The 24,375-nt window shown below is 34.3% G+C and overlaps 1 long non-coding RNA gene across 1 annotated transcript in view; it reads right to left on the bottom strand.

Annotated features, from left to right (window-relative positions):
* Window positions 1–1,427: 1,427 nt before the first annotated feature.
* LOC145932591 (uncharacterized) overlaps window positions 1,428–24,375 on the bottom strand; it is a 213,563-nt gene continuing 190,615 nt past the window's right edge. Inside the window, exon 9 of the long non-coding RNA XR_014424740.1 lies at window positions 1,428–1,598. This is a non-coding gene — a long non-coding RNA (uncharacterized LOC145932591). The remainder of the gene's footprint in view (window positions 1,599–24,375) is intronic.

Raw genomic sequence — 24,375 nt, 5'->3', positions numbered from 1 at the left:
AAATCAGTTATGTTGCAATTCTCGCAATCAAGTCATCGTAATGTGAAGTACGTTGTTAAAATATTAGCGTCTTAAGAATGTTTGCTCTTAAGTCAATGCATTTATACATAAAATAAGTTATATTTACAAGCAAATCTATTTTAAATTGTATTAGTAGTAGACGGGAGGTTATCTACCTTAAAGTTGAGTTTCTTTGCAGAGATCTCTTTTCCAATACTTTTCTATTTCTTTTCTTTAACGCCATATCTAGAAAGAGGATAATTAAAGAAATGCTTTCTGTTGCTGCACGTTACTTCTTATCTCAGGAAATTGTTCTAAAGATTCAAAGAGAGATGACGGTTTTCCGGATTTCTATGAAATTCTTTAACTCTTTCTGCAATATCGCACTACTTATCTATGTTTTCTGTTTTAGCATAGAGATATAGTACATCAGAGTTCTCTTTTATAAAGCCCTTTTATAATTTCTTTGTTTGAAATCAAATCTGTCGTATAATTTAAATCCAATATGCGTGCATTTAATTTTATGGCATTAGCGAGTAAGAATTCAATTTTCCTTCATATCTTCATTATAACTTAGGTATATCAATATGATATTTCACAGCGCAGGGATATTATTACACTTACATATATTTATTTTACAATTATTATAGTTTCTGTGAGTTTAATGAGTCAACAATTTGGCGATGGTGAATCTGAAACAGGCAATGTGTATATATATATATATATATATATATTTTCCATATATAAAGCGCGGTAAGGATTAAAATAACAATTGTGAGAAAAGTCGTAAATCAAACAACTATATCTCAGTTTGTTGAAGGATAAGGTACCTTTCATTTCCATATCGTGAAGTCAACCGCAAGATGAGGAGATTTCCGCAAAGTTTCGAGTTTGCTCCTCAGCCTTCTCGCTTGATTTCGTGAAGACGTGCATCGAGTTTGCCATAACAATCGAATTAGTTGTTAAATTCTGGCCACACGTCTGAAAGTTAAAATTTGATGAGTTCAAAGACAAGTCTTCGTTTTTCTTTGATTTTGCAATTTAATTACCGCAAGTATTCTTAAATATATGTATCAAAAATAAAAAAAATATGTATTTATTTCGTATAACGATTGACATTAGTATTTGTGTTATGTGACAACTCAGATAGCTTTTATATCTAACACAATTATATCTAAAACTCGCCAAAATATATTGCGATGAATGATGCATTTGACGAAGAGCGATGTAAATTTGAGTTTTATTGCTAATATCTTGCGTCTTTTCGGAAATTGCCTTTCTTTTTCAAATTATTGTCAGTCCCGTCTGCTTGCAACGCACTCTCGGCGGCAGCTCGTAACAAGTAATAAAAGATTGTAGCTTTCTCCGGCTTATCATTCTTTCCCTTGAACCGTTTCCAACAAAATTCATTTTTATCGCCCCGTAGAGGTGAGCACGTGTCGAGTTAGCACGTCAGTGATGTCCGAGGACAGTCGCAAACTCATAACTGAAGCTAAGTTCGTGGTGCAAAGTCCGGCCACGGCGTGACTCGATTTCTCTCACGTCGTCGAAAATTGGTCTTTGGAAAATTTGTACCCTTTGGCCATTGAACGTTGGTTCTGAACAAAGAAGACACGAGACTAGCGTGTAATGTACGAGAAAGAAATAGATAAAGTGAATAAAAAGATAAGAAGTAATAATCTACGAATCTATTCTTTCAAAAACATAGTGATTAAGTTTAAAAGAAATTTTCGTACATGTTACTTTTGTTTATTGGAAAAATAGTCAGTTTATAACTAATAATTTTGGCGTCAGATTCATTATCATATGTTATACATAAAATTATGTTGACAGGTAGAATAAATATTTATTTATTTAATTATTAGAATTTTCTCATAAACATTGATTATTATTATTGCAAAATTCACAATTGCGTGATTTAATTTTTGTCATTCTCAATTTTTTAAAAGTATTTTAAAAAATTAAGCAAAAAAAAAGATAAAGAAAAATATTAGTAAAAGCAATAACAGGTTTTTAATGCGAGAATGTTAGATCGTAGACATCTATCTCTATTTTCACATGCTTCTCTAATTCCCTTCTCTATTTTCTCACAATTATCGATTTTCTACATTCATTGGTCAAGTATTGGACGTGGTTTAAGTCAAACTGAGGTTTCACGGACAATTGTTTACTACAACTCGAGAGTATTCCAATATCTTGTACCATATAGCAAAGGTGGCAAGAGCGATTACGCTGCCTATGTTAGGTTGCATTCCTGAGTATTAATTTAACTTCGTATAACATTCTATCCTTGAGCATATAGACTTCACCTTCTATTTTGGATACTTGCAATAATTATTATAATAATTATGTAAGCATAAAATAAACACAAAAACTGTATATATGTAGTTACAAAAATTTTGTAATATAAATGTAATATTGTTAATTATATTTAAAAAATTTTGAAATCTAATATAAATTTATAACTTTATGTTTGACAAAAATTTATCAGCATGAAAATAGTGAAGATACAACTGGCAATATATACATATTATATAAACAAATTTCATAAATAAAAAATGTACGTATGTTATGATTATTTTACATTACTTTACTATTAAATCTATATTAATTTGAATTGATACTTTTATGTGTGTCATTTGTAACCAATTTATCATTTTTATGCTTTCTTAAATGCGCGAACACGTCCACTTATTCCTCTTTTTTTGAATAAACACTTATTTTGTATTCGTCGCACGTGAGACACGTCACATTCTCTTCGCAAGAGTTCGCTAGTAAAAACTTGGTCCCGTCTTCGGAAGAGATCTTTCCTTTACAAGTTTCCAACTGCCGCGCGAAGCAACAACAAAGGAGAAAAAGATACTCTTTCTGGCCGTGTGGAAGCTGTAGGTTCGCTCTCTTTTATTCTTCTCGTCTCGTCGTGTCTGCCCGCTTAGAATCAAATATCGCACCAAATATCAAGGATTCACATACATTAGAATTGAAAATTCGAATGAAAACATTTGTATAGCCACGAACATAATTTCTAGCAATTTTGTTTTATAGAGAAAGAGAGAAATTTAAATCATCGAAAAATATATTTTAGCAAATGTTAAATTCGTTATATTACGATTTTTATAAATTAAATGTATAATTTATATTATTTATAAAATTAGTCTTTTCTTTTCTCTTTTTATATATGCATAAATTATTTTTATCCTAAAATGCACAATAATTATTTAAAACAATAACGCACTATTTTGAAATTAATTCAAGAATACAAAAAAGGAATCTTTTCTACATATAAATACTTGAAAATAAAATAAATAAAAGTTGAAATTATATAAGGAAGGACTTTTCATTACACTTGTGTATTATTTACTTCGTACAAACAAAATATTGATCCTGCAGTGACTATAAAGGAAATACTGTTTCAGAAAATATAGAGAGCGCATATACAATGATAAAATGTAAAATAAAATCGGAATATATTGCGAGATATTATCGATATATTCGCGCGCAACGTTCGAGTTCAACATACACCATATACATATAGAAATCATATACGCAGCCGCGTATTCAAAAGTGGAAGCGGATCGGAAGCGGGAAATCCATCACACGCACAACGCACGCGTGTCGACAGATTACTCTGACGCGCAACTCTATCCGCGACTTTTCGTGCGTGACATTCTGCGAGGTCGCGTGACAAAATTGGACAGCGATGAATTCCCTCGACGCGACGGTATATACGTCTCCAGATATCCCGGTTGCTTCCGCACAAACGGAGAGCGGAATAAGCCAAGCAATTGGCATGCCTTCCGTTATACCTCTGATATCGGCCGAGATATCTGCGAAACATCTTCTGCGATCTGCTGATAGTGAACGCTACTCGCGAGCAAAAAGTTGCATGTTGCATGTCGCTTTCTTATTATAATCTGGTGAAAATTATACCAGAATACACGTTCTGCATGTTTCTCTTCACATATTTGGGTAATTTATATTTCTCCTTTAAAAATAATTATGCAATTATATAAAACTTCGTGTTTTTTTTTTACAAATTATTTTCATAATAAAAGTAGCGCGATATTTTGTTTTATTTTTAATAATCTTCCGTTTTTACCAATTTCGTAATATCATTGTCACAGATATCGATTAAACGCTATCATACGTAAATATTTTGGGTTGGAAATTTTGGAAAAATTTAAATTTTATTTATGAATTCGAATTGCAAATACAAAAGTTTTCCAAAAACGTTTGCCATTTCTTTTTCCGCGGAATTTAAATGACTAGACAAAAATGCAAGGAATTATATTATCGTAAACTCTTTTCCGTACGAGTTTCGCAAACTGACGTAGCTTAAAAAAGGGGCCACATGCTTCCGCAATGTTAGCCGGAAAGGGATTTAAAGTATTTTCGCGTTTTGCTGAACATTTTATTTCGCGTACTCGCTCATAAGGTCTATCGAACTTGGATAGCGTCGTTATCCGATTGGCGAACGCGGTGGATTAAATCGCCCATATGAAATTGAACGCGGAAGATATCTGATAGGGCCCTGGTAGGGCGTTAATTGCAGGCGATATCAGCGCGGCCTGTGCCTTGTAAATTATCTTTCGACGGACATTAAAAGCGGACGGGCGTGCAAACGGATTGCCGTACGGAGGGTCGATGTATCTTCTCGTCGACACACAGCGTAATCCATCAATTCATCGGCCGAAGACAATGGATGGATACGCCACGAATTAGCCTTCCCCCTTCTCTCCCCGTCCTCAGCCTGCTTCTCGGCCATCTCTTCCTCTAGCGTGTATTATAAACGTTAATCAGAGATCGCGATCCGTTTTATCTCCATCTGGAATCTCGATGCTAATACATGCGGTGGTGCTATTACGCATGCATATATAGGGATAATCGACGCTTCGTCGTTCCCTTTTCTTTTAGAGACCTTTGCGAGGAGAAGTTCCTTGTCATCATATTGATAGAAAAAATTCTCATACCAGAACAGTGTTTCCGTATGAGATCTTTGGACGCGAGGGAAGAAGCTTGTATCTCTCTTTCTCTCTCTCTCGATGGCCGCAGCTTCGTCTCCAAGATCGTTCGCAGTCGTACGTATGCATTATGTATGCGGCATTGCAATTTGCATTGCTCTCGTATCGTCGAGCGTGGCCGAGCATCGCGTCGCGTTGGTTCACTGAAGGTGCCCCCAAGTGCCGGTGGCGGGGGAGGGAGGGAGGAGAGGGATGAGAATCAGGAACACAACCAGACGTGGTTATACGCGGTGACACACCGACGAGATGTTACATTTTGTGTAAGCATTTGCATGCTTAATTTGCAATCTCCCTCTCAGTCTCTTGAACCAGGCTATGGCAGTCTATATCTTTCCCCCTTTATCACCCCTCGACCATTTCTCCGTCTCCCTCTTCGTCCCTATCGTTTGCCACTTTCTTGTTCGACGCCCTGCCGCTTCACTCTTTAACATCATTTTCTCGAATATGCTTTACCGAAGAGTTTCCGACCACTCCCCCGAGCTACTAGTTAAAACTTTATCCCGAGAAAAGATATTTCCTCCCCTTGCCTTCTCCTACCAACCCCGATCGCGGGAGACTTTTAAGCTGCCGTGCAGATGTCTACGAATGGGATACCGTGTATCTTTCCCCGTTATGGTTGTGACAACCGGCAAAGCGGTCTCACGAGCCGTTTAAACGGAATTTGTGCTTTAAGTATATTTTATTTCCTGGTATGCGCGCGCGCGTGCCGACTGTGTTTCCGGTAGATTACTTCTCTTGCGCGCGGTGTCGTTTACTACGGTACGATTTCTCGTGGCGAATGTTTCGAAATGTTGTCGGGTACGTCTTTGGAAGTAAGCGTGACAAAGAATTTGTATTAGCGGAGGAACTTAGCCGGCGAAATCAGTGAACAAAATAAGCGGAAATCATCTGAAAATGCGATAAAACGCTATGCGGGAATATATAAATTTTGCTATTATTTTATTTCATTAAATTTATTCGATTATTTATTATCGAAAATACATTAAATCTAGGGAAATACTGAGATTATGTCGCGCACAGATTAATTGCCAATTATATAGTTGCCAATTATTAAGCTGAGAGAGTAATACGTCGTATTACTCGGCTTAATAATTGGCGTTATGTGTCGTTAGTGTGATCGGAATTGCGATGGGCACGACTTAAATTTGCAAAAAATGCTCGAAAAAATCTTTGATAAATCTCATAGCAGCAATCTGAAATAACGATTGTATGATCTCGTGTTAAAAAATATGTTTTTATACTTTGTGATGAATCTTCTCGCTGCACAACTATTTTCTACTGTAAAATACAATATAACATATAGATATATTTATATAGGTATTTTTTAAATGTATTTTTGGAAATAATTTTAGCAAAAAGTCTGTCAGCGTTTGCAAAATATCGATGAGAAATTACAAACAATAAAACAAATTTCTTTCATCGCATAGTAAATCGAATCAATTAACTAAAGAACTAAAATTACAAATTGTTACAAAATGTACTAACTTATATCTAAAAATATATCCAAAAATTATGATAAAAAATTATTTTAATCAACGCTTTTATTGGCAGTAATAATAAGAATATTATAACAAAAAGAGAGAATCTTAGTTTTTGCGACTACAAAGACTAATAGAGACGGAAATGATAAATACCTGGCGTCTCTCAGATATCATCAGATATCAGAAGAGCGCTTTGATGGCATAGAGATGCATGTAAATAATATCGAGTCGCGCACACCGATTGCATTCGAAACACGTTTTCGCGAATCGCGCCTAACATTGAAAGGCATTTCAGGTGAAACGAAACGAAATGCTCCGCGATGCGCATTCATTCCCCATTACGGGGGAGATATAATTGACAAATTGCTGCGTGAGATAGCGAGCGCGCCTCAAAGTAGCGAGAGACTGGGAAGCGGGTGCGGGAAGCTCCTACATTGCATGATGACGCGCTGGTTTATTCAGATGAAATAGCACAGCTTGTGTAAAGCCGGATCGTGAATTGGGTGCGCCCCCGCAACGGCAGAAATTCGTCGTCACATTCTTCGTGCGACGCAATGTCGACAACTGCGAAGACGAGAGTAACACACGACTGTGAGAAAACGAGCGGGTCTGTATAAATCAGTGTTGAACAACAGGCAGATAGTATCTACGATAAATTCTCGGGAGACTTTCCATGTTAAATTTGAACGCCGCATATATTCATTTCATTTTCGCAGCTATTATCTATTTTTATATTAGATTCAATAACAACTTTTCACAATATTTGATGCAGCTACTAATTGATCGACGTTTTATATTTTTATTATTTCTTTTAATTATTAAATATAAATTATTTTTTATTTTTATTTTTAAACTTGCAATAATGCATAAGTACATAGTAAAAAAATATGTTAATATTAAAAAATAGTTTTGTTTTACATAAAATTATTTTTAAAATATTCAGAAATTATTCGATCAAATATAGAAAAAATTTATAAATAATACAATATTGCGTTATATTTATTTGACTCAATAACGCAATACTCTTGTCTAAAATAATTCAACTTTAGTTTAAAAATAAATATAACACATGAGTCGATTCACTTTTAATTAAAAAACATAAAATAACGTGAAGAGTTGTAGCTTATGGGACTCTATTTTTAGCATCGAAAATCTGCTGAATTTACTTTAATTTTGTGACCACGATGCGGGTCTGCTACTATTTGATCGCAAATACAAATTAACGCAACATTATTATCAGATGACCCGAAATTAATGGACATTTGTGCTTATTCACCGAAAACACTGTATGTTTAGTCTCTATTTACATAGTTTTGCAGTACTTTATTTTAAAGCCTGTTCGCCAATATATGTACCACCTACATTGGCGAGCGAGCTTTAAATGAAGAAAAAAATAGAATAAGAATAATCATTTTTTTTAGTTGTGTAATTGCACTCTTTCACGCACACAATAATTGCTATTTTCCGCTAATATATGAATGTCTTTCGATACGCTTCATGTTCTTTATTGATAATGGCTGTTTCAATGGGTCGTGATTCATTCGATGGCTCGGAACTCGCGAATGAATGTACTATATTGATTTGAATACTAATTCTCTACGTCGCGCCGAGTAACTCTTCGTTTTGTCTTGAACAAGGTTCGAGTACAGGGGGTGGAAGAGAGAGATAGAGATTCGAATCGACGGATCTCCGGGGAGGTTTCGGGGCATCGAGCGAAGCAAAAGGAAGTGAATGCCTAGGAGGAGGAGGAGGAGGAGGAGGATCTAGGATACGTACTCGATATCGGAATCTATTTACCAGATACTTAAGTGGACTCCCCCGAACTACCGTTCAGGATTAAATTGACCCGCAACTAACTCTCCGCTACAGTCTTATACCGGCCTCCCGTGTTCTCTCATTCAGCGCTCCGTTTCCTCTGTATTTCCATGAATGCCTCTCGCTTACTCTTTTTTGCATTCAATCTCTCCATCTCTAGCTCTCTCTCGCTCGTTTCCTTCTCTACTCTCTCTTTTCCACGCTCGTATCTCCATCAACGTCGAGAGTTCCGCATTTTCTCGGACCCTGCTGGACTAGCACCAGCGGTGATTCGATTGCCGATCTTCGATCGATCGTACGTCGACCCATCGATCGTACGACAACGATACCGCGCGGCTGTTGCTGCAAAAAATATACGAGTATCATGCAAATTTTTCGCCATTGAGCTACTTCTTCGTCTCTTTCTTTCTCGCTTGCCGTATATGTATATAGGACCACGATAAATGATGACGATTCTTGGATTTACGGTAATTATAGAACGATCTAACATATAAACTCTGCATTAAGTTTTTTATATTTTCGCTTAATCGCGTCATTTTATCGTGTCATTTGTCAAAAAATTTATAGAAATGTAAATGTCTGTATTTTTTTTTACTAGTTACGTAAATTAAATTTTAAATACATTGATTTGTTAACAAACTTGATAAGAAATAATAATCTCATAACAAAAAGAAATAAACGTGTTAATAAATTAGCTACATGTTAATTAAATTTACATATAACTTTATAAAATTTGCGTGATAAAATAACGAAGAAATTCTTATAAACGATACATGAATGAATAGACATAAATATATGTTGGAAAAATTTCACTTGTGTTTAATTAACGTTAAACGTAATTTACGGAATAAAAATTGGAAAATTTGGAGAGAAAGAGAAAGATAAAGACTAGTCTCGTAAATCTCTCAGAAGACTAAACGAAGAGGAGGGCGAAAGCTCACGTTTCAAATAACATCCTCGGCACCTTCCTGAAGGCAAAGAGGGCATCGAATAATTTCACTACGGCACCAAAAAGAGAGAAAGAGAGGAGAGAGAGAAAGAAAGAAAGAGAGAGAAAGACGGTCCGACTTGGGAAGAATGGAAACGAGTTGGAGAAGAGTTGGCCGGGACTTAGCTGAAAAGTGCTTTCTGTAATTATAGCAAAGTGAGCTGCAAACCCGAGTCGCAAACAAAGTTGCATATTCTGACAGAATATCTCAGCCTTAATTAACGTTCTAATTACCGCTAGTTTTTAATTAATATAATGCCGCATATAAGAGATACGGTTATTATCATTAATTTTACTTCAATATGCTCGAGAAAGAATAACACAATGATGTGCTCCAGTTTAGCATAACTAAATCTTAATCTAAAAATCTACGAAGAAAACATTCAGCAAAAACAGACATTATTGACATACATTAATTTAATAAATTTCAATTATTAATACAGAAGAATGATGTAGAAAATTTAAATCTGCGAATTTCCCATATATAATTTTATTTCCGTCGTGATTAATAATGAAAAGTATTTCATTATTAAGCATCGCACTCGCTTGTCTACGAAAGGTCCAATGTTTTTTTTATGAGATTTGTCTTTTTTTAGTTCTGCACGGATTCACGTATGTATGTTTCACGGTAAAGTCTCTGCTTTTAAGCGATCATATAGTTTAACGCGAAGAGACAGCAAAATCTAGGTCATGCCGTATTGCGGCAAAACGAACATCATCGTGTGTTCCATACAAGCTAATTGGCGTAATTGAATGATCCATCGGGATAAATCAACATTCAACATGTCGGGGAAACTAGACGAAAATATACCGAATGTTCTACATACAAGAAAGCGTCCGCGACGATCCCCGTTTGTCTGTTTTCATCCCCGCCGCAGAAATAAACCGTGACACGCGAACGCGATTTTCACACACACACACACACACACACATATAGGAAATCCGCACCGCCGATTGAGATCAACAAATCCTGTCAGTATTTGTCAACAAATACGTCATATTGCGTTTGAATTCTAAACGCTCGATATGAACAATACGAATAATTAAACGTGAAGACATGTGGGAATAGAATCTTCTGTAATTTGTGATTGAGGGTGTGATTGAGGGTTTCCGCAGTTTATGCGGGTTTGAACGGCTAAAGCGAATTTCAAATGTCACTAATACGTCAAAGATAGGAATTAATTTGCTGCAGTATCTCCGTTCCAGAGCAGAACTCTGTAGAAATATAAATAAATATTCTCTTATTACGATATATGAATATATAAGTAATAAAATGAATTAAAAATAGAGTTATAACGGATGTTATAAAGTTATAATAGATATTAAAAATTATAAATATTGTTATAACATGTCACAAGAGTTTTTAGTTAAACTTTGTTATATAGTTTAAATATTGATACATTATATTTTACAGTCGTATATAAGTTTCACATAGATATATAATAGTAATATCGATTTCTATTATAATATGATATTTATAAGATATTAATCTATTTTAGAGAGGAAAAAAAAAACCCAGAAAGAAGGAAACAGAAAACACAAAATACATTTATTTACATATTTAATATCCTCAGTGCAGAGTAGTCACGTTATTTGCTTTATGAATTTTTTCATGAAATTATATCAAAAATTTAAATTTAAAAAAATTCACACAAACCATTAAATTACATTTCATGTAATGAATATGCGGAAATGTAGAAAGAAATTATAAATCGAAAAGTTTTTTATTACGCATCTAATTTCGAAAGAGTTTCTACATATTTTACGAAAACGAATTTGAGTATCAATATTCAATTAACATGGCTTAATAAATTAAAGCCTCGATCAGATCATGTAATTTATAAACGAATTATGTTTTATAAAGTGGCCGAAGAACGTGAATTTCCCCTCTTTCTTAAACAAGATATCATGGTTTCTTCTTTTACGAAGTTTGTTATCAATAACAAGCTGGTGAGATGTTTTCTATTCATGTACTAATACGTCAAAGATAGGAATTAATTTGCTGCAGTATCTCCGTTCCAGAGCAGAACTCTGTAGAAGTATAAATAAATATTCTCTTATTACGATATATGAATATATAAGTAATAAAATGGTAAATACGTAACAAGATGTTATATATCGATCTTTTTTTATTTCAATACATTTATTTCATTATATTTAGAGACTTAACGTTTTCATTGTTCATTGTATCACTTGATGTAGCATGTTTGAAATTTAAAAATAATATGTGTTTCGTATAAGATGGTACATTTTAATATCTTTAGTCTATTTTTTTTTAAATTATTCATTGTGCAAGAAAGAAAATAAAAGTATCTGTCGTAAACGATACGATCTTTTTCAAAGATATGAAAATATTTTCTGATATATATTGTTACTGATATTGCTATTAAATATCATGCTACAGAAAATTGAAATATAAAACATGTAGATTTCCAGTCATTTTTTTTCGAAATTTAAGTTTAAGAGAATTTTTTAATTTTTTTATCAAGTTATTCACACAACATAGTATATTTTTCTGACGGGAGAAATTTTTTTCCATTTTCTTTTCATATAAATTAAAAATTTTACACATTTTTTTTCTTATATACATATGAAAAATAAAACTAGATTTCCATACAAAATATAAGAAGGACGTAACGAAATTTTTCGGGGACAGTTTTTTCGAGAACTAACGTATGCTCGTAAACTGCAAGTGAGGAAAAGTGCGCTGTTACGTGCAAAAGCGAACTCGACGACAAGGTTTTTCGGCGATACCGTAGTAAAAGATGTTGCAGACATTTACGATCCACTGGAAGAAAAAGCGCAGTAGGTGATAAAAAAATTCACATAGTGGTAGTTTATAACACTTATATTACTCTCGCTTGCATGCGCTTCGAAGAGATGTCACAATGATCCGCTGCACACGCGGTAGTAAAACGATATATATATATATCCTCTCCGAGTGAGCTGTTACATCACTTAGATAATTAAGAGACATGTATAGTACATGTATAGCGTACGTTCCTTAATTATGTAAGTCCAATAATGACTTAATTAATCTCGCTAATACCCCGTATCGACTATTTGAATAAGCTACGCAGATGTTTGAACAATCATCTGAGTAATGAAAACATCCTCGATCCATATACACTCGTCAACAAAATTAATGCATATGTATTTTAAGTCAAAATTTCGCATAATTTCAAATAAGCATAACTCTGGTAAAAATGATTGAATTTGAAAAATTTTTTTTTCACTGTCAAGCTTGAAGTCTCTACTTTAAAAACCATTCGTCAGATTTTTAATTTATCCTCCTGGGGGGTATGCTACTGCTTCAAAAGTAAGGACGTGTTTTGTCTCTAAAAAATTGCGTACTTTGACGCACTCCACGGGGTGGAATACATTTTTTTCGCAAATCTTATCATAACTACCGTAAAATGTGGACTTTTTACTACAAATTTAAAAAAAAAGCAAAGTTCGTACAATTTTTTTTCGCGGAGTTATTACATATGAAAGTTACCCATACATTTTTTCCATTTAATGACTCCAAATCCTCTTTGCTGTGTGTGTGTATGTGTGCGTGCGTGCGTGCGTATGGTTAGGAGAGGGAAATGTAGGAACGTTCTCATTCAAAATTGTGTGTTCCCGCCTCGTCTTCAGATTATTTCTTCTATACGTTCACGCATATTAATGCATGCTCTAATTGTTGTTTAAGGAATTTGAGCCCAAATTTACACGCACGCACGCACGCGCGGACGCATACACACACACATACACACACACATACACACACACACTATGCGCCAAATCTAACCAGCAACCTCGTGGTGCGTGTCGGGTAATACTAATGCTGGCGATAAATGGAAAAAATGTATGGGTAACTTTCATATGTAATAACTCCGCGAAAAAAAATCGTACGAACTTTGCTTTTTTTTTTAATTTGTAGTAAAAAGTTCACATTTTACGATAGTTATGATAAGATTTGCGAAAAAAATGTATTTCATCCCGTGGAGTGCGTCAAAGTACGCAATTTTTTAGAGACAAAACACGTCCTTACTTTTGAAGCAGTAACGTACCCCCGAGGAGGATAAATTAAAAATCTGACGAATGGTTTTTAAAGTAGAGACTTCAAGCTTGACAGTGAAAAAAAAATTTTTCAAATCCGATCATTTTTAGCGAAGTTATGCTTATTTGAAATTATGCGAAATTTTGACTTAAAATACATATGCGTTAATTTTGTTGACGAGTGTAGTTTCTGAAATGAAAATTGACTGAAATTGTCACAGTAATATGATATGGCATGATATTATTCGACTAATTTATAAAGATATACAATTTCGCGCTCTGCTGTTAAAGAGGACTTCGGTGTTTAAGCGAAATTTATGAGCACTCTTCTTAAGTTCTGTATGTTTTAATAAAATTAAAACTGAGAGACAGCAATTAATGGTAAAAAATTATGGTCTCTATTGCAAACAAACATTAATACTTCTTATAAAAACTGGTTTTTTTCTCATTACGAATAATGTGCTAATTAGACGCGCATAATAAGAGCTTGAATTTGCTTCAACTTTTAATTTTATGAAGCTTTTATCTTTTATACAATAATATGGAAAAAATACGTATATTTATTATATTAGAATATATATTATATATATAAATCCGTGTAAAAATGGACAATGGAGTTGACAATTGAAATAGTAATATCTATAACATATAGATAATAATACAAAGTCTTGCTGGTTTTTATCTTTTACAAATCTTTAAAATATAATTATATAAAAACTGAGATTAATTATATAAAACTGATTAATTTTTATGCAAGGTATTATTAATAATACATAATTCTTCTTTGCGAAATAAGTTTTGCATGCTTTTACTGATAAGCCACATTAATTAATCTGACGAACAAGTTGTTGGTAAGATCTTTCACGGGGAGATTAACACCGAGACATTGTCCGCACTATTCTCAATGTGAGCAAAGGAACGACGTCTGGCTGTGTCTACAATTCGTGTTGTTTCGATGGTGGTAAAAGACAAGAGAGAGAGAGAGAGAGAGGAGAACTGGTCTTGGAAACCACGATTGCTGTAGATAAGTAAATGCAACGGAGGAGACTCGAATACACTTCTAAACGGAACCTACACACTCCAGTCTCTCTCTCTCCCTTTCTTTTTCCTCTTGTTTTCGAGACTTGTTTACTGGCATGCGGTTGAGGGTGCAGGTAGGGGACGGCGGCTTTACTCTCCAACTTTACAGTCTTTCCGCCTCACTCGCGATGCTCCGTTGCTGGTGAGCTTCCGCTCGTAATTATTCAACGTTAGAACTTAAGGAACATTCGTTGAATTGTAACAAATATTAAATTTGCCTCTCGCGAAGTTGCATATTGCCTTTTTTCCCCGTGTGAATAATAGAAATCGTACTGACGTGTGTAATTATATCATTTTCATGATTTTTAATGTTGGTTGCAATTTTAGGTAAATGTAATTAATATATAAATGTATTAGTATTATATAATGATAACAATTGTTGTTATAAAAATGTTTTATGATGCCTCAATATCTAGAATAGATCAAGAAAGGTATAAAATCCAAAAAAGATGAAAAAGACGAAAAATGCACAAAATATAGATCTAAAAATAAAAAATAATAATATTTCAAAATCTGAAAAATCAGAACAAAGTAACAAATTTTATGATATTTTTCAATCTTTTTCTATAGAGAAACTTGCTGGGAGAAAAAAAGGAAGATACGGCGACATAAGTGCCGTGCCAAAATTGTGGAAGATAGTTTGGGGAGACAAGGGGGTACGCATATACACATACACACACATACATACACATATACGAGAGAAAACATGACAAAATAAACTTCGCCGTAACTGTTATACCCGTTGCTGTTCGCCAACGTGTTAAATATGAGCAAAAGTCACGGCATCGTTATCGTGTATATGCAAATTCGCTTGGCGGAATAGACGAACGCCGGGACGTAACGGCCAACATCCGGTTCCCTCATCTCTCGTATTGCCGCGTCCGTACACATACATACATATATATACACGACATACATACACACATACAAGCACATATGGCGCAGCTTCCGCACTCGCTCGGCCGCACTGTCTGCATTCGCACGATTCGCCTCTGCTCGTTTCGTCAGAGATTCCTACAGCCTCCGTTTTTCCGATACACCGGATACGTCACGCTCTGGTATCGATTTCCTTCGTCGGTCTCCGTTCATGATCGATCCTTTCTCCTTTTCGCGCTTACATTGTCGCCTGCTTCTTTCCCTCGTTATGTCATCTTCCCTTCTCCTCCCTCCTCTCTCTCTTTCTCTCTGTCTGTCTTTTGGAATTCAATATAATCAAATTAGATCTCGATGGTACATCTGTCTTTCTGTATCTCGCCCTAACACGATGGCAATAAATCGGTCGTTACCGAGGAAAAATTCGGGGTAAGCGGCAACGAAATTACATTTTTGTTCGTCGCTATTCGGACGAATTTCGAGGGACGATCTGATGAGACGGTAGTGACGTTCTCTTACGCAATCTCTCTCTCTTCACTCGACTTTAGATTTGAACGAACTCTCCTATATCCGAGTACCGGGGCAATCGAGGAACTCTCCAGATGTCTGAGCACGTTCGAACGATACTAAAGTCGGATCGTAACATACAGTCGAGCTTTAAATGCCTGGCAGGAAGGACAATAAAATAAATCTAAATAAATTGTAGAGAGTGGTTTTACCTACTTTCGAAGAGTAATAACGGTGAGCATGTGAACGATTGGCTGACTCGGGAAACCTGAGTTTATCAATAATTAACGATAATTAGGCGCAGAATCACGTTACGTGGAAAAAGATTTCTAATGTAGGTTCAGCAAATGTATAAATTGCAAGTCGCCCGTTTCTTTCTGCAACTCAAGCTTTCGAACTTGTTTTCTCTGCTTATCATTAGGATTTACAGATCAAATTATAATAATTTAATAAAGAAAATTAATCGATTTTGACAATGCAATCTATAGAGTTGAATATAATGGGTTTCTTCGTATCACAGAGATATACATTTGTCTTGTTTATCCGTCGTGTCGGATCAATTTTTTGACAGCTACATTTTTGCGGATATATCGAACCCGATGTCAATTTCATGACGCTGCATATTCTCGTGTTATCTTTAGATACAAAAGTGTGGCGAAATATTATTGTACCTTGTAGCTTAGTGACATGTGTGCGGAAAGTCTCTTGTTGGTTGACCATGCATGCGATTAGGATATAAACATCATGCCCATCATATTGACGTTTTCAATGTAAACTCCATTATATACGTCTTTTTATTAGGAATAAAAGATACGGTGAGACAGACAGAAGATAAAAGAACGCTGATGATGTATGTGCGGTATGTTTTCATTTACTATCCGACGTGTAATTTTTTTCAGTGCGGAGTAAAAATTACGTAATTACTTCTGATAAAAATATTTTTCTTCTGGTCACTCTCAAGCTTAATATATAACAAATTTAACCGTGTTTACAACTTCTCTTTGTTCTTAAAATTATACAACAAAAGATATAAAAAATATAGAGCACATATTAAATAGTCGCATAAAGGGAGACGAGTTTTTCTCTGTAATATTGATATCTATTATTTCAATATTCAGATTTTTCTGAACAAATTTTTTTCATATCAGTGTCTATCACTATTTTGAATAGCGATGGAGTTTGCATTCCTCGTATAGAAGCGTATAATTATAATCGCGGATATACATTATGAGTGGCTTAATCACATTTATTCCGTCTCCATGATTGCGTGATAGCTCATAACAGTAATAACAAGCATGCATATACGATCAAAGCCATGTGATATACGAGTTATATCCGCTGTACACAAAGATATACATCGGCATAATATAACACAAGACACATACTTATTTAACAACTAACGTACTGTCATACCGTAAGAATGTCTGTTACGCTACGCTGTGTTGCAGTTTTGGACTAGGTCATGCAGTGTGATATGAATTAAACATGGCGGATTATACAGAACATTAGAAAGTTCCATAAATTTATCATTTTATATAAGATTGATAAGTTACTAGGTACCGCAACTTGGAATAATAGAATTAAATTGAATGAATTATTTATATTTTTGTATATACAGGATGTCCGGTGGTTCGCGTTTCACCTGTCGTAGGCAGATTCCTGAGATCGTTTGGAGACGATTTTTCCTCAGCGAAAATGTCGAGGCACCAATAATTTTCGAGTTATAAGCGATTGAAAATAAAGGGTTTTTCACAAACTAAGCCTTGTGGAAATAAAATGTTAACAAAATCACATTCTTCAGTTAATTTCAGATAGAGTTTACTTTAATAGAATTTTAATTTAAGGCTTAGTTACAAAGATACATGATGACAAAAATTGGGAACATGCAAAAAAATGATGACCTCCCTCGACATTTTCGCTGAGGAAAAATCGTCTCCAAATGATCCCAGGAATCTGCCCACGACAGGTGAAACGCGAACCACCGGACACCCTGTATATACCGCTTCACGCGGTCCAATTATAGCGTGAAGGAAAAAAATAGTAATTTTGTGGGAAGATGAGTGTTATTTATATACCTAATGCGATATGATAAAAAAATAATGACGTGAGTGAGGAAGTATTATCAATTGACCGATATAGGAAAAAGTGGAAAATGGAGATAGAAGGTACGAATAATTTAAATGCACAAAAAAATAACGTATGTAATTTGGAGACATGACAAGTTCGAGAATCTACAAAACATTTTACGATGATCATTCATGTGTGTGTGTGTCGTAATCGGGATCTATGCATGCAAAAATCCCGACCAATCTCGACGCTACGTTTAAAATGCGTGCAATCCTATAGATGCATTGACACCACCGTTCAAATCCGTTGAAGGATCGTACATATATGCGAGATTCGCGCATCTTACGATCGATAAGGCGAGAAATTCACGAGAAGGATCTCGCTTCAATACGGGCGGACTCAATCATGCATCGTATAACAACTATCCATATCCTTCCATCTCCATTGTAAATCGTGCGCGAAAACCGATAGTTTTGTATACTTGATGAACAATACGACGATGTCGGCGCATCTCATCGAAACAATCGCGCGAGCAAAATTCGATGTGCAAAAATAATTAATTCCTCAAAACGGTAATGTCAATTTATGGAACCGCTATTCAATTTTGAAGAATCAGTGTAAATGAAAAAACGATGCGCGAGAAGGACGTAAAGTAATTTCTCTAGTCGCGAGAAAAATATGTTTTCAATTTTATTCTATTTTTTTGCCGATTAAGTTCTTTCTTCGAATTTAAGATTGAAATCAAAATTTTCGATAACTTGTTTGAAACATCCGAAAAATTAATACGGTAAACCCGTTAAATAAATATTACTTTGAAAGAATCATTTTCTTCGGGGGATTATATATATTATTTATATCTTATATCGTCAGACGTTTCAAGTACAAGTGAATTGAATTTGCAAATTTGCTGCAATGTTATCGTCGCGATATGCATGTAGAAAATTTGTCAGTTGAGTTTTTCATTTTCTCGTTGGTAGAATTCAACTTGCGCTTGTCAGCCGTCCGTTTCTTTCTCTTGATCACTCTGAGCGACGTGATGAGCAACTCCGAGAAAGTTATTCGATCCTTTCGCGATTCTGCTCATAAACAAGGAAGAAATATAGCCCGCAGCAGGAAGATAGAATCTTTGTTTATTCCGTCTTTGTGGTGCAATTACTTAGTGCATCCTGAAGTAATTTGAATATTTTTAACTATATATATATATATATATATATATATATATATATATGTCAGAGATGATTATTTCGAGAATTATAACAAAAAAAAAAGAAAATAATGAAGAATAAAATACAGGAAGAAATATATGTATATAATTTGTTACATTAGTAAATTAGTATATAAAGACTTCTATAAAGGCATTAAATGTCAAATTTCGCATTTTATAAGGGATTTGAAAATTAAATCGTATATATTAAAGCATAGAATCAAAATGCGTTACATTTTATCTCTTTTCTTTTTCTTTCATACATATATATATTTCTTAGTATCACATCCCTCTGGATTTTCAACGATGTTATTGACGATATATGTACGTTGATACTTGTTATTGTCTTTTACGGTCAATTGTTCTTTACGTTGATGACTCGTGTCGTGATATTGGACAACGATGTTATATATTCCGGTTAGCTTATTCTCCGAGTTTTCTTCAACCGTTTCGCTCGAGCTCATTTAATAGACCTGTTTCGTAGATTCGCATCATCAACTTCCTGTCGGGGACTTGCACACGCTCTTCAGATCTGTCCTTCTATCCTTGATGATGAAACGCGACGAGGAAAAGTTATCTGATCTCTTCGAGACTCTCTTGTTGCAAACTAACGATTCGCAAAATGTGTGCCGCTTGCCGGTGGAAGTAAATATTTCCTCGGGAAAAGCAGTTTTCCCTCGCAAGAGGGAACGACTTCTTGCATCGTTTATCATTTGTCCTTATCTCGTAATGGATACTTTTATTACTGCCACGATTCACCTCGGGCGATTTAAGATATATATTTCATGAATCCATCCACACACCTGATATTATATTGTTCTCCGATTAGGAAGATTCAATAAAATATAAAAAAAATTCATTTAGAATTAAAAAATTTATTAATGTTCGTATATTTAAATATATAACATATTTTATAATAAATTTTAAATATGTAATTTAAATATATTTAAATATATAATTTTTAACTGTTCTTTGCTCCTACATTTTAAAGGAAAATTTCTTTAATACTTCTCGACTGATAAAAATTTGAAATAAAATGGCTGAAGATAGCACGCGTGCATTCTGCGAAATTGTTATTCGCTATATTCCTGAATAATATCTTCGTTATATATTCGCGTTACAATACGACTACGATTGCCGAGAAAGCTCTAACAACGTGGATCTTCTTTAATCAACGCATAATTGTAGCATAATTTTGGACTCGGGAAACTCGCGGATATAGTCCATTGCAGAAGGATTCATAAATCAACCGTCCAGAGAGTTCTAAAGCAGAAATTTATGAAACAACAAAGAGGAAAATGCATCTCTTACGCTCTTACGCTCTTGCTAACGTATTGCACACAAGAAATTATTGACACAGACGAAGCTTAATTTTCATATGAGAGATACAGATCTTATTGGGCTTCAAGAGTGAGGTATTTAATTAAATAATAGTTTATGTTTTCTTACGTTTTCTAGTTTCTGTTAATTGCTATCTAATTCTTAATTTTTATCAAGAAAAGAAAATTTCTCCAAGCTATTTTTCGTTTATTGATTTTCGAAAACGTGGGTTGCGCAAATAACAAGTCTCGATTGCATTAGCAACTGCACACTGCGTTCGTGCGGAGAACAAAGTTGCAAAAAGTTTGACCGAACTTTTTTTCTGCACATTCGCATTCACACTGTCTAACTTCCGACGACATAGTCTCAAAAAAGTTCTAGGATCTTTTGAAGATTATTCGTGGATGGATCGCTCGTGAAATTTGTATTCTACAGGTGGCAATATATATGTTAAAAGAGAGTATTGGCGACAATTTTGTCTTCTTGTATTTTCATCTACTTTGTCGTCTCACAATATGAATTTATATCCTCCGTTATTTTCTCCGTTATTTATTCTCTCATTTAAAATTTTCAATATACGTAATTCGCTGAAATAATTTTTTAAATATACAAGAAAGCTATATTTTTGAATAACTTTTGCGAGAAATTTTAAGTTCGTATCAGTAAATCATTTCTATATTAATCATAAATTCGCATATAATATATAGATCGGAATAAACACGTTGAAACGCAGAGAATATATATTTGAGTACCGCGTAATCTCGGTTAGACTCTTAGAAATCTCTGGCTCTAAGCCCGAATTCAATTTTCTGGAATAGACATAATCAGTAGGCTTGTCAAGATAACGGGCGATTCTCGTTCGTTTTACGATACCCCGATTTGTCACAACGCGCACGCATAGTTGCTATTTCGCCGTTTCAGCCAGGTAATAACGTGATTTTTCACTGATCGGTCTGGCGTATATTTTTCCACACTATCTGAGTGATTGCACAATTTGGTCGTTATAACGTCTCTCTTTCTCTCTCTTTTCTTCTTTTCCTTTTCTTCTTCTTTTATCTTTCTATTTATATTTTTTTCCTCGTGAATAATATCGTATAGATTTCCAATAAACAGTACGTGCACGTTTGTATCGAGACAATTGGATTTTTGCGCTAAATAAATCAGTATTTGAATGTTACATGTGTGTACACATTACATAGTTTTTTAGATATAAAATCTCTTTCTTTTTCTTCTCTTTTTTCGATTGTGTCTTGTGTCAATGTTAGAAGTTCTGCTGTTTAGAAACTTCAGTTTGATAATTGTAAAGTATGTATAGTTTGTTGGTATCATGATAAAACTCAAAGACTGAGTTTTATCATGATACCAACATTACATAAATATTACATGAATTATAATTATGTCTATTTCTCGTTATATTATTGGTTATTGCAACAAACTTTAACATAAGAAATATGATGAAGTAAAATATCTGCAAAGTTCAACGTCAGGAAAATTATTAACAAGAAACGATCGCGTTAACGAGACTTAATAGAAATATAAATTATAAAAAACATCAATAATTGAGAAGTTATCCGAGAAAGACGCACATCTTACTCTATTTATTACGCTACAAATTTTATGAGATCTTATTTTTATTTTATCGTATTTTTTTAACTTGTACTTTTTTAATTGGGACAAAAACGTCCACAAGACACAAATTCTCCGTAGTGTGTCGAAAATTGTATCTGACAAAAATGGTATCACTTCTAGTCGTCAAACGGAACCTGGATGAATGCGTCGAAATTTCGTTACGACAATCAAGTGAGGTTCGAAGTTCATCGCGGATGACGAACTATCAATCGGATGCTGCGCACGACTTTCGGGATTGGCGGGTTTTTCCCTCGGAGAAAAAGAGCACGCGCCCCGGTGATGCATCGACTTTCAAAGAAAGCTCTCCTATTTCGCTTCCGGTCTGCGTGAAAAGGCTAAAGGATGTCGCACTTAATAAACTGCGAGTTAGAGTAGCGGGCGCGCTACAAGGAGGAGAGAGGGTGGCCAATAACTTCCGGATGGTCGTTTATTTGCGTTCGTTTTCCACCACCGAGAAGGAAACAGCGCAGCACCCCGATCTTTCTCTCCCACCTCTCTTTCTCTCTCCCTCTCGCGTGTGTGCTTTGAGTTTCCGCAATGTAATCTATGGGGCGTGGCGAAATAGTTTTCGATTTCTCGGCCTTAGAACGACGGAATTTACGACGCCCGACGTTTTAACTTCCAGTTTCTTCCCGCTGACGGCCGGCCCACATCGTCCACCTCTATTCACCCGAGTGCGGGGGTGTCCTAGCCTTATCCTCCTTGGCGAAGAAAAAGGGAACAACCGAAGCGCGCGTGTGTACACACGTATATATTTGTGTGCGGCGGAGCTAAGCCGCCGCCAACGTCTGCCATAATTTCAAATTGTATCGAGGCGATTTAACCGATCTACGATCCTCGTAATTTTAGGATAATGTACTGCGCATTCATGCCCTTTTATTGCTTCTCTCTTATGTTGCCTGACGTCTTACGTGCATATACATCCGCGTATCTTTTTGCAGGGATAATAATCTTCTGGTCTAATGTAACAAGATAGTTTAATTTTCCGTAGCGTAATCAATATTTGTATGGTAAATGTATTCCAAAAGGAGTTTGGCAATATTTCAGTATTTCTAATTATATAGACGGTCGCAAAAGTTCCGTTATTTTTATAGAAAATAGATTAATTGTCCGATAAAATCAATACTCTTTAATAAGTATGTGTGAAAGATTATCATTTATTACATTTAATAAATGATTCTTCAAATATTTTATTTTACATATAATGTGGTTGGTACTCGGCTTGATCAAAATATCACATTATAAAAAAGCAATTTTCTCTTTATTCTTTCATTAAAATTAGATTTAGATTTAACATTAAAGTCGATTAAACAAATTTTTTAAAATTGGCTGAAAAAATTTATTTTAAATAGCTTTATTATCTATTTATATTCTTGATGCTATTAATTTAATTTTCAATATAATTATAAAAATGTAGATAAATTTGTAACACATGCTACTTTTTATTTTAGAATATGTGTGTTGACGTTTGAAAGTGCTCATATAATATTAAAGATTAACATGTAGGATTTGAACATGCAGATAAATTATAACATGGTAACGTCTGCTAAAGAATTTGCAAAAATATTTAAGTATATTATTCGTGAACGTGAGATCAGACAATATAATGGCAAGATAAAGTAGTTTCTTTCAAAGGCAGTCAATCGGAAATCCGCTGATTTTGTCAAATTTGGGATGTAGTAAATAGGTCGTAGTTTGAATCTGATCTTTCGAAAAGCATAGAAGAGAGATATCCTTTGTCCATAGACGCGGTATTCTATTTCCTCGTAAGTTATGTATATCGCTGTGGATGACGCATGTATCCATATAAAACGGATTGCACTCGATTCCGAAGTTGACATGACAAAAATAACTTTGAACTTCGAAACATATTTTTAGAGACAATAGGTCATATAGATCGTTTTGAAACAATGGATTTTTGAAATAAAATAAAAATAGTCATACGAAGAATTCCGGGAGATTGAGCGTAAATCAATCTAGTTTTTTAAGTTAAAAAAAATTACAGAAAATCAATATTTTTATATCAATTTTATATTAACTAGAACAACACAAGCACGCGCTACGCTTATGTTTAAAAAAATTATATCTTTTAAAAAATAATATAAAGTTTGTCTAAACTCGATTAATATTTTTTCACAGAAATTAGTTGATTAAAGCGTTAATTTACTAATTAAATTTTAAAATAATGTTAAAAAATTAAAATAGTAATATGTTACAATATCTTATTCTCGATTAATATTTTTTCTTTCTAAAGCTATATCTTTTCGAACGAATCTCCTTCGAGTTTTAATTAATTATTAATATTATATAAGTCATGTATATAGTATCGCGCGCGCGCTATTAGAG

The sequence above is a fragment of the Prenolepis imparis genome, unplaced genomic scaffold (assembly GCF_030444845.1).
Source record: "Prenolepis imparis isolate NDT839.2.m4 unplaced genomic scaffold, iyPreImpa1.0 SCAF_2, whole genome shotgun sequence".
Lineage (NCBI taxonomy): Eukaryota > Metazoa > Arthropoda > Insecta > Hymenoptera > Formicidae > Prenolepis > Prenolepis imparis.
This window is presented reverse-complemented; position numbering and strand designations above follow the sequence as displayed.